The 10,477-nt window shown below is 44.1% G+C and overlaps 1 long non-coding RNA gene across 2 annotated transcripts; it reads left to right on the top strand.

Moving 5' to 3' along the window:
• Positions 1–5,982: 5,982 nt before the first annotated feature.
• On the top strand, positions 5,983–10,229 carry LOC131402621 (uncharacterized). 2 transcript variants are annotated; one of them, XR_009218822.1, is made up of 3 exons: positions 5,983–6,086; positions 8,567–8,602; positions 10,121–10,229. It is a non-coding gene; the product is annotated as an uncharacterized LOC131402621 (long non-coding RNA). The 2 variants fall into 2 exon arrangements; XR_009218823.1 differs by lacking the exon at positions 10,121–10,229 and adding an exon at positions 8,967–9,091.
• Positions 10,230–10,477: the final 248 nt, after the last annotated feature.

Genomic DNA, 10,477 nt, shown 5'->3' on the forward strand with positions numbered 1-10,477 from the left:
TTATTTGAAGCCACCAAATTTTAGGTTGGTTTGTTATACAGCAGAAGCTAACTGATACATAATTCTACCATTTATATATGTCCTCTCATTATTTGTGTAATTATCACAGATTTCTATTTCTTTATCCAATATCATAGACTGGAATATTTTTCTCTAGATTAAGTCTCTGAAAGAAAATCAGAGACCATATCATGTTCCATCTTACTCTTTCTCCTTCCTCTTTTCAACCAAACATCTTTAAGCATATATATTAAGAATAGCTTCACTAATTTTAAGATTATGGATATTCTTCTATATTGTCATCCACCACTGTTATACGCAGGGGATTTTTACTTTTAATTTTAGCCCTTATAATCCATTTGGAATGATTTACTTGTGAATAATGTTAGTTGATGGTCCAATGTTTTATTTTACAAATGGATATCTTTTAGTCTATAAAACAAACACTACATCATTTTAAAAGTTGATTTGAAGCATATGGAATCTGAATAATGTTTGGAAAATTGATATCTTTGAAACACTGTTTTCAATCACAAGTATAGTATATCTCTCCATTTAATCAGAGCTTTTACACGCTTTGTATCTCTTTATAATCTTCTTCATATAACTAATGTGTAGTTCCAATTATTTTAACTACTCTTCTTAAATCATTCATTGCTCTTATGAATGGAATAATTATTTACATGTTTAAACTAATTCTTGCTCATGTAACAGTATTTTTGATGTTTCATATAGGAATCTAGCTTCCTTATACATTACTGCACTTATTTACCAGTTCTAAACTTTATAAGTTATGTCCCACTAAAATAATAGATTTTCTCTTCTTCTCTAATATTATTTACCTCTTATTCTGTTGATTCTCATTTTTTCATGACTGTGCTCTCCAGTGCCACACTGAATCACAAGTGTTTGCCAGGAGCATTTTCCTCTTCTTAAGTGTAGTGTAAATATCAGATAAATTCCTTGTCAGGGCAGAGCAGACATCTAAGGGAGAAAAAGTAAAAACATGAAGGGGAATCATTTCTTCCTGGAAATCAACAGACTTGCTTCTCTTGGCTGTTTGGAGCTGGAGATCTTATGACAATGTGGCCAGCTGAGAATCAGAGGATCTTTCTCTAGTCCCAGGAATTAGTCTTGGTCAAATCTCTCAACCTCTTTAGACCTCAGTTTCTTCACCAGTAACATGAAGAGTTGGACGAGTCTTTTTGAGTTCTGAAATCCAGTGACAACAAGATACCCTTCACCCAGATGCACTTGACAAAGACCAGAGAGAATTTTCACTTGTCTTCTTCTGCATCAACATTATTATCCATATCACCCCTTAAAGACATATCAAATGTCTACTTTCGCATGACACTGATAAAACAGGTTCCATACCAAATCGCTGTTCATTGGGATAACAAATCTATAGTTAATTGTTTAGAGGTAAGTATAGAGATGGGCCCTGCTGGAAACAGCAATCAATGGGCCAAAAAGTCTTGCTTTATTTTACAGCAAGGCTGTAGAAACACTCCCTAATACACCAGAATGCTTAAGTACTTAGAAAGTATGAAATAAATGGGAGCCTTGTATCCATGGTTACAAGCTAATAAGGATATGATTTTTAAAATTTTGTTAATGATGCCATTTGCCTGCTATGAGGCTGTTCTCTGGTGAGTAAACAGCAGATGTATTCAAGGTCACTTTCATTCCTTTAATAAATATTTACTCAGCGCCTACCACTTGCTGCACGATAGCAGTGATCTACCCTAAGAGCATTTATATTCTAGTAGGGTGACACAGACCATAAACAAAAAGAGAATCTTGAGGTGATCAATAAAGTTACATATACGTCAAACTTTTTTCATTCTGGACTATTATTCACCCTTTCCCTTCTTTGACTGTTTACCAGAAGTCTAATCATGGACTTGAAAACCCAGAAAGCGTGGGTCCCAACTTTCTTCTCGCAACACCCCTGTTTCAAAGACATAGTGTTTATCATCTGAGAGTATGTCTCTTTAAGAATAAGTTCCTATGAATCAGCATTATTTCATCACTTTCTTGAGAGGACCGATGATATTATGAAGGGAAAAAAATATCATATGGGATTTATACTTGAAATGATGTTTCCACTCTAATTGTGTTATTTAATGTGGTTTGATTTGGGGAAAGTCAGTTACTCCTTCAGAGACAGTGGTAATAATACCCTGAAAAGCATTCTATAGAGATTAAATGAAACAAAGTATGAGAAACTGCTTTGTAAATTGCAAAACAATCTATTTCAGCTTATTCTTTGTAATAATATTTTCATTTATCCAATCCTTTTTGACTCTAACAAACCTGCCTAGACTTTTGTCATTTATTCAACAATAATAATGGGTCAAAATGGTTGAATATTAGAAATTTCATATGGTTCAACTTAATTAATAGGCCATCACAATATTTAATTTGGTTATAATTACAGTTAAATTTTTCATGATGCCTTATCATGTGTCAGGCACTTTCTAGGCATCTGACATGTATTCACTCATTTAATCCTCACAACAATGCCATGGAGACAATACTATTAACCTCTATGGTATGGATGAGGAATATTAGAGGTTATATAATTGACCAAAGTCACACAGCTGGTACACAGGCAGTCCACCTCCAAAATCTCTTTTTGGGATCCATTAGAGGTTGTGGCACTTACATTGTAAAAGGATCACCTTGGTTCCTGGTTGGCGAATGGATCAGAGGGTACTAAGGAAGAAAGCACATGGCTACTGAAATGATCCAAGCAAGCAATTCTGAATACAGGATTTCCTTCCTTTTTAAGGCTGAATAATATTCCATTGTATAGATGCCCCAGATTTTCTTCATCCTTTCACCCACGGGTGCACAATTAGGTAGTTTCCATCTCTTGGTTATTGTGAATAATATTGCAGTACATTTTGTCAAATGATTTCCTGGCACTTAGTGAGTTTGAAAAAATTCTTCTTATACACATTAGTTACTGTAATGAACTACCTTTCTAAATGTCTAAAGTTTAAATATTTTTCATTCTACAGAAATACCTTGCCTAATCATGATTTGTGTTGTTATCAGTTCATGAATGATCTAAGATTTTTGTACAAAAATTTGTTATAATGGCTTTTTTGCATGTATTCAGGAACCTTGCATAATATGGGTATTGCCTGATTCTTGATTTTTAGTAGAGTTTTCTAGTAAGCCTTTGGGATAGGAACCATCTTCGTAGATGTGAGGCAGACAGCAGAAAAATAATAAAGTGATTGCTATATTTAATTATATCAAAAGAAAACTTTCGTTTTGCTAAATTGTTTTTACACAGCCTTTGCTTATTTGTAAGAGTGACACATATCATTTTATTAATGAAAAGAAAATTCAATAAACAATTTTAACATAAAACAATATCTATTGAGAACTTATATGAAAATTTTAGCAATATGCTGTCACCAATTTCCTCATCTGCAAAATGGAGATAGATAATACCATCTTCCTTATGGGTTGCTGTGAGAATACTCAAGAGTAATGTATGTAAAATGCTTATCAACATGTGGATTGGAAAGTGATGCCCCATTCATTTTTCCACCGGGATGATGACAGCTTTTTTAATGCTTGAAGTCTGTAGTTTTCAAAATACGTTCTACTCTTGTAACGTGAATCCTTTTTACAAATTCTTTGTAGAGTTTGATGATCCCTTTGGAATACAAATTCAGGCTCCCGTGTGTGTGCGTCTGTGTGTATGTATACGCACATCTCTCAAATAATACTCCAAGCCTTATAATGAAAAGCTACCTTCCCCACTCTTGACTCTGGTTCCAAAAACAACTTCTTTAATTTTCTGGTTGAAAATCTATATTTCTAAATTAGCTACTCATACAGCTTTTTCATTTTTCAGCTTTTGACTATTTATAGTTTCTTTCTTCTCTGAAAAAATCAGCACGAAGAGTTCTTACATATGTTAAAAACATAATTCCCCTTGCCCAATATAACTATTTAATGAATTAGGATAAATCAAAATTCAATGTCTACTGTTTTATGACATAAGTGTTTACTATTTTATAGCATATGAATCTTATCCAGAGATGTGTGACGTCAGATAGTATGAATACATTTTCTTTCTCACTTTTTCCTTTGACCTTTTAAATGGTAAAATTCTCTTGTTTCTTTGTTGTCTTCCTATGGATTCATCACTGGTTCATCTCCTTCCACCAGAAATTTAAATCTCTTCTCATTAACTTCTGATGCATGAGACAATTCATGGGCTTCAGGTTTTGCTTGGGGACATCCCTTTTGGGCTTGAACATATACACAGTCCCACATATACACAGTATGTCTGGAAGGATAGAGGAGGAAAGGATGTTTATCTCTGTGCAAAAGTACCGGGAGACAGTGGTAGAGTGAGAATATTTTATTGACTTTGCACCACTCTTTGAAGTTTTCCTATACGTGCACCTACAATGTAGACCTCCCTCCCCCCAGATTTTTAAAATTAAAATAGCATTATATCCTTATCTACTGGCTTGGAACAGCAAGTTGTAGAGAAATGTGAATATATGATCCAATTTTTTAACGAAATTAAGAAGAGGAAACACAAAAAATTTAGAATTCTGAATATGGGCACATCATTCTATGAGGCTGTGTAAAGGTGGGGAAAGGAATGAAGAACAGCTGTTCAACATCCAGCTACCTGTACAGTCTAGGGGTCCACGGAAAGCCTCGCCTCCAGCCACGCCCCTGGAGCTGATTTCCTCCCCCTGTGAAGTCTGCCTGAATTATTCCAGCCACACCCCCGCCTCTTCCCGCCCCTGGAACTGGTCTCCGCCCACAACGTTTGGGCCTGCCTCCGCCCACAGCCTGGTACCGGCTCATTGCCCTGCCTGCACCCTTGTTCCCGCCCATAAAACTGCCTCCCCGGCCTGGTGTCACTCACAGCCTTGTCCCGCCCACAGCCCGCCCCTAGAACTGGTTCCTGCACACAGCCCCGCCCCTAGATTTTGTCCCTGTCCCTGGTGCTGACCCAGCCCGCTTTCCAGCTTCTCACTCACTCTAGAAACTAGACACCTCCCATGAGGCTGGGGTGCACGGCCTCGCCCCGCCCGCCGCCTCAACCCGCAGCCCCCAAACGTTCGTCCTCCCCGAACGCCCACCCGAGACCGGAACCGGAAGCGCGGGCGGCGGCATGGATGGAGCGGGCGTTCTGTGCGGTGTGTTCTGTCTTCTCGGCGCGGACCGCATTCCCGTGGATGTTCGCCCTCAGGGGGGGGGCTCGGTGAGCAGCGGGCGGTCCCGGCTCCAGTCGAGGTCCAGGGAGGGGCCTGGGCGGCGGGCAGCCCTGTCAGGGCCTGGCGTCCCTCCCTCCTCCCGGAGCCCCGTTTCCCCAGGGCTGTTCGCTAGGGCCCCCGAGGCTGCTGTTCCTCCTGGCTCCGGGCGCCACCGTCCCCTCCTCCAAGTCCCCGTCACCGTCCTCCGTGTGATTTTGTCCCCAGGGGGCTTTAGCCGCTTCTGGAGGCAATGTTTGGGTTGTTACTAATGGGGGCGCTCCTGGCATCTAGAGGGAGAGGCAGGAATGCTGCTCAGCGTCCTCCACGGCCCAGGACGGCCTAACAGAGAATTATCTGGACCCAAATGTCAGTGGTGTCGAGGTTGGGAAACCTGCTCCAGGGCCTGAAAATCTCCCGAGCCCTGAATGAAGTGTGGAAATTGTTGACAAGTCAGCGAGTCCCTTACAGGGTCCCTAAATGACAAGCTTGTTTAAAGGGTCCAGAGTCACGAAAAAGTCTCTGTCCAGCCAAGTGAGTTGAGTGACTCAAGTGCACACAGCACGAAGCTGCTTTCTCCCATCTCGGGGAGCAGCAGGCGGCTGGATAGGAATCGGGAAAATCCAGCCACAGCCAACACTTACCGTTAAATCAGTAAATACAAAAAAAGAAAAGTGAATGGGGTTGGCCTTTCCATCCAACACCCTATAAAAGGCCTCAAAAGCTTGTTTGCACTTTTTTCCCCCCTCAGACACGAAAAGCATCCGTGGAGCTCAAGTTTGAGGTGAAACCAGGCTCAGAGTCCACCTGTCCTTGCTGATCCATGGATTTCTGTGTGACCAGGTGAGTACCCTGTGGACCTGGTACCAACAGGTTCCGGCAGCCTCCGCTGTGCAGAAGACCTGCTAGTGGGCTTTCCTGGGCTCGGGTTGTCACCACATGGAGTCACTGAGAGTGAAGGTATCTTGAGAAAAATTATTGATGTTTGATGGATGGAAAAATGGTAAGCTGTGTGTGGTTCTGTGTGGTAAATATTACAGTAAGTACAGTTATATGCAAATAAAAACACATGAAACAAACCTAAATAACTGAAAATGTGTATTATAGTAGAAAATATAGATTTACTTGCATTGCATAATACTCAAAAGTCAGGATTTATATATAACTACAGAAATGTTTTGCGTGTGTATGTAGTATTAGAAGACATCCCATGAAATATTAGCAGGGATACTCAGCAACATTCCTTAGACCCATTCAATTTGATTTCTAAAGTCCTATAAATCCTCCACATAAATTTGAAATAAAGGAGCATTCAGGGAAAAAGATGATTGGAACTTCTTTGTATTAATAACAAATTTAAAATTGAATTTGCCAGTAACCAGATTCATTTTGAGCATTTTTTTCTTTATGACATTTCAAATCATTTGGAGGAGTACTAAGCAACACTGTAGATTGAAGGGAAGGGCGCTAGTCTCCAAAAAGACTGTCCTCTCCACCTTGCCTTCTAAAGGGAATTAACTTTGTTTCTTGAAACTTTTCTGAAATAACGGTCTGGTGATTCATGTTGCAGAGAATCTTGTTAAGTAATTTTGTATTTAGTTGTTGGCCTCTACTAATTGTGTGTGTATGTGTGTGTGCCTTTTTCATTCTAGCTTTCCTGTGATGTTCTTGAGGGCAATGTGTGCTTGTCATGCAATAGATAGTCTCTGAGTGTATAATTAATGGTGACCAACCATCCTCGTTTATTCAGGACAGTGGGGTTTTCCAAGACACAGGACGTTTAGTGTTCAAACCAGGACAGTCCTAGACAAACCGGGATGGTTCCTCATCTCATGAGCCAGGCCCTGGGCCACATGCATGGGGACCTGGAGAACCAGAGAGACCTTGTCCCACCTCCATGGAATTTATATTGTATTTGGGAATTTGGATTTTGAAAAGTTAATGATGAGAGTGATGCGGGAGTTTGGCACAAGGGGAATCAACCTGAGGGGGCAGAGAAGCCCTATTGAGAAGGGCTGATATTTAGCTTGAGAGCTGGAGTTGGGACTGGATTTAGCTGGTTGGAGGGTTAGACTGGAGTGAGGGTGTGGGAGTGTGTTCAAGAAAACGTTTCAGGCAGAGGGACCCGCATGAGGACACCCCTGAAGCAGAGAGCCTGGTGTGTCCATGAACTGAGAAGAAGGATGGCTGAGCCGAGTCAACACAGGGGTAGGGGTGTGAGCCACACCGGCGAGGGGGGACAGGCAGGACCAGATCAAGGGTGACTGGGACTCTGTTCTAAAACCAGTGGGAACCCTCTGGAGAGATGCGAGTAGAAGGATGATGTGATTATCGTTTGGTCTAAGCATGTGGGTTAAAATGGACTTCATGGTTAAGAATGAAGACTTAATAGGCAAGATGGGAGGTGCTGGCAATAAGATTAGGAATAAGATGATTGTTCCCTAGGCCTGGGTGATGGCTGTGGAGTAGGAAAGAAGTAGAAAGAAAAGACCTTGGAGTGTAGAACCGAGAGAACATAACGGTACTTTCTTGCCTGCATGTGTCAGATGGCACAGGGCACTGACTGTTCTCGCTGTTGTCCGTGCAGACCTGCAGGCGCCCCCTCACCCAGGTCTGTGTGTTCACCCCTCTTTGCAACTCATAGGCCCCTCCTCCACATCCTAAAAGAAGTCAGGCCTTACTTGTGCGGGGGTTGTCTCACACAGGAGACACCCAGGAGAGCCCCTCCAGGCATCAGAGCAGCCCCTTCAGCATCTCCATTACCCTCCTCCCTTCCCCTCTCTCCCTTTCCACACCCAGAACGACCCTGCTCAGTATTCCACATCCCCATGATCTTCCTCCCCCAGGCTTGAGAAGGGTGGGGCAGCCACTGGGGTGGACATCATGTGCACCGTCCACTCTGACCCCAGCATGTCCCGGGCTGGACAGAGAGTGACTCTACTGGGAGCTGAGCCATGAGACTCAGCGCGTCACCCACCTGGGCTCCTTCACCCTGGACGGGGACAGCCTCTACGTCAGTGGTGAGGGGCTGTGCTACAGCCACACTGTCTCTCCCAGTCGGAGTTCTGTGTTCCCTCCGTTGCTCTAAAGTGAGCTATGATCCATCTCTCTATCCACCTGGTCTGGGTTCAGTCTTCTCATCACTGTGTGATCACTGGGTCCAGCCACCTTCCATCTCATTGCCTTCCCCCTGAACACCCCTCCACTCGTCCCCACTGCTTTCCTCTCTGCTTTTCCCACAAAGGTCCCTACATCCTTCCTCTCCCTTAATTCTTTATGTTCATCCCAACTCTTGCTCAGCTCCTCTCGCCTTCTCTCCACAGGTTACACCTATGGAGCCGTGGCCCCGACTACCAACAGTGAGTATTCCTGGCCCTGATCTCCTGGGTCCCATCTGCATTTGGAGTTTGGGAGCACTTGTTCTCCTTCACCTGCTGTCCTTGGTGAGGGAAGGACCTGGAAGGGCCCTAATTCATCCCTTCTCTCCCTCCCGGGTTCTGGTGGAGAGTCCCAGCCCAGTGTGAGAAAGCCTTAGACACAGACATGTTCTCCACCACATTCTGACCCCAAGTGGTTTTCACTTTAATTCTGCTAAAGCGCCGCCCTTGGTCCTCCTTTTCCAGGTATCCCATCCATCTGCCCATTTTTCTGCCTATCTGTCTCTCCTCCGAGTTCAGTCACTCTTGTTCACCTATCTCTCTCTCGGGCTTCTCTCATCCACAGGCTTGCTCATCCCTCTACTCACACAGTCACCCGTCCCCTCACTCTCATTTATGCTTCACCTGTGAATGGTGGTCCTGAGACAGCCAGTGCTGGAGCCCGTGTGAGCCTCGGGGCTCCTCCCACTCTGTCCCTCCCTGATGACAGCCCTCTCCACAGCTCCCGAGCTGGCCACCACGTCCCTGCATACTTGATCATCACCTGTGCCACCAGAAGCCACCACAGGTATCTGGGGCCCCTTTTCCTTCCCAAGAGAAGCTCTCTGGCCCCACTCCCTATGAGCCAGGTGTGATCCAGGAGCTGGGAAACCAGGGTGTGAAATTCTGGTTTTAGGGCAATCATGCTGATCACAAAGATTATACCAACGATTCAGTCTAAGGCCAGCCCTCAGAGAGCCCCTAGTCTTGTGAAATTAACACACCATTATAATACAATGTGGAATATTTCGAGGAGAGGCACCTGGCATAATTTGGAGGGGAGGAGCTTGCTAGAGAAAGTTTCACCAGAATGAAGTCTTTAAGAATATGTAGGAGGGACCCTGGCAAATAGAGGATGAAGGGTTTTCCTGGCACAGAGGATTCCATGAGCAAAGGCTCCGGCCCAAAACAACATGCCGTATGGGGAGAATTAAAACGAATTTGGGTTGCATGAAACATAATGTTTAACCCGCAGTAGATGGATAAAATGAGACTGAAAGGTCAGCAGGAGCCAGATTGAGTAGAGCCTTGAGTGCCAGGTCAAGAGGGCTGAACTAAACACTGAAGGCCATAGGGAGCCATGGGTGGTACTAGAGCAGTGGTGGCCCTAGTGAAGTATTCATTTCAGAAAGATTCTTCTAGTAGTCCATGTAGAACATCCTTTAGACAGAGCATCCAGTGAGCCTGCTGGGGTGTTGGTCCGGGTGAAGGAAGTTAAGACCTGAGCTAGGACAGGAATGGAGAGAGGGAGTGTATGTGAGGACCAGTGTGCAAGGTGAATGGGTGTTACTGGGAGGGAGGAGGAGCTGAGCAGATATGCTGATTCTGACTTGGGTGACCACACGGGTGGGTGATGGTGCCACTGGGACAGAAGACGACAGATTACAATGAGTGCAGGACTCTGGTCTGGTCTCAGGCCAGCTTTTAGAGATGGCCATCACTCTCCCTCTCGTCTTGCAGCTTTGGGGCACAACCTGAAGACCCTCACAGTCAACGTCACCATCTCCACCCTCTGGTATTCATCAGACATGAGCAACGGCTAGGCCACGTTCAACTTCACTGAGAGGGTCCTGCAAAGCCTGGTGAGACCCTGGTCCCAGCAGCTCCTGGTGGGTTAAATCCCACCCAGCCCCTCCTCCAACCCCTGTCCCTCCTGCTCCTCCTCCTCCTCCTTCCTCCCCAGCTGGATCATTGTTCAAGAAGAGCAGCCTGGGTCCCTTCTACTCAAGTTGCTGACTGGTCTCCCTCAAGTGAGACCCTCCCCTGAGCATTTGCCCCTAATGACCACTTTTGTGACCACCCCTCTCTGTCTCCACA

This window comes from Diceros bicornis, unplaced genomic scaffold (assembly GCF_020826845.1).
Source record: "Diceros bicornis minor isolate mBicDic1 unplaced genomic scaffold, mDicBic1.mat.cur scaffold_194_ctg1, whole genome shotgun sequence".
Lineage (NCBI taxonomy): Eukaryota > Metazoa > Chordata > Mammalia > Perissodactyla > Rhinocerotidae > Diceros > Diceros bicornis.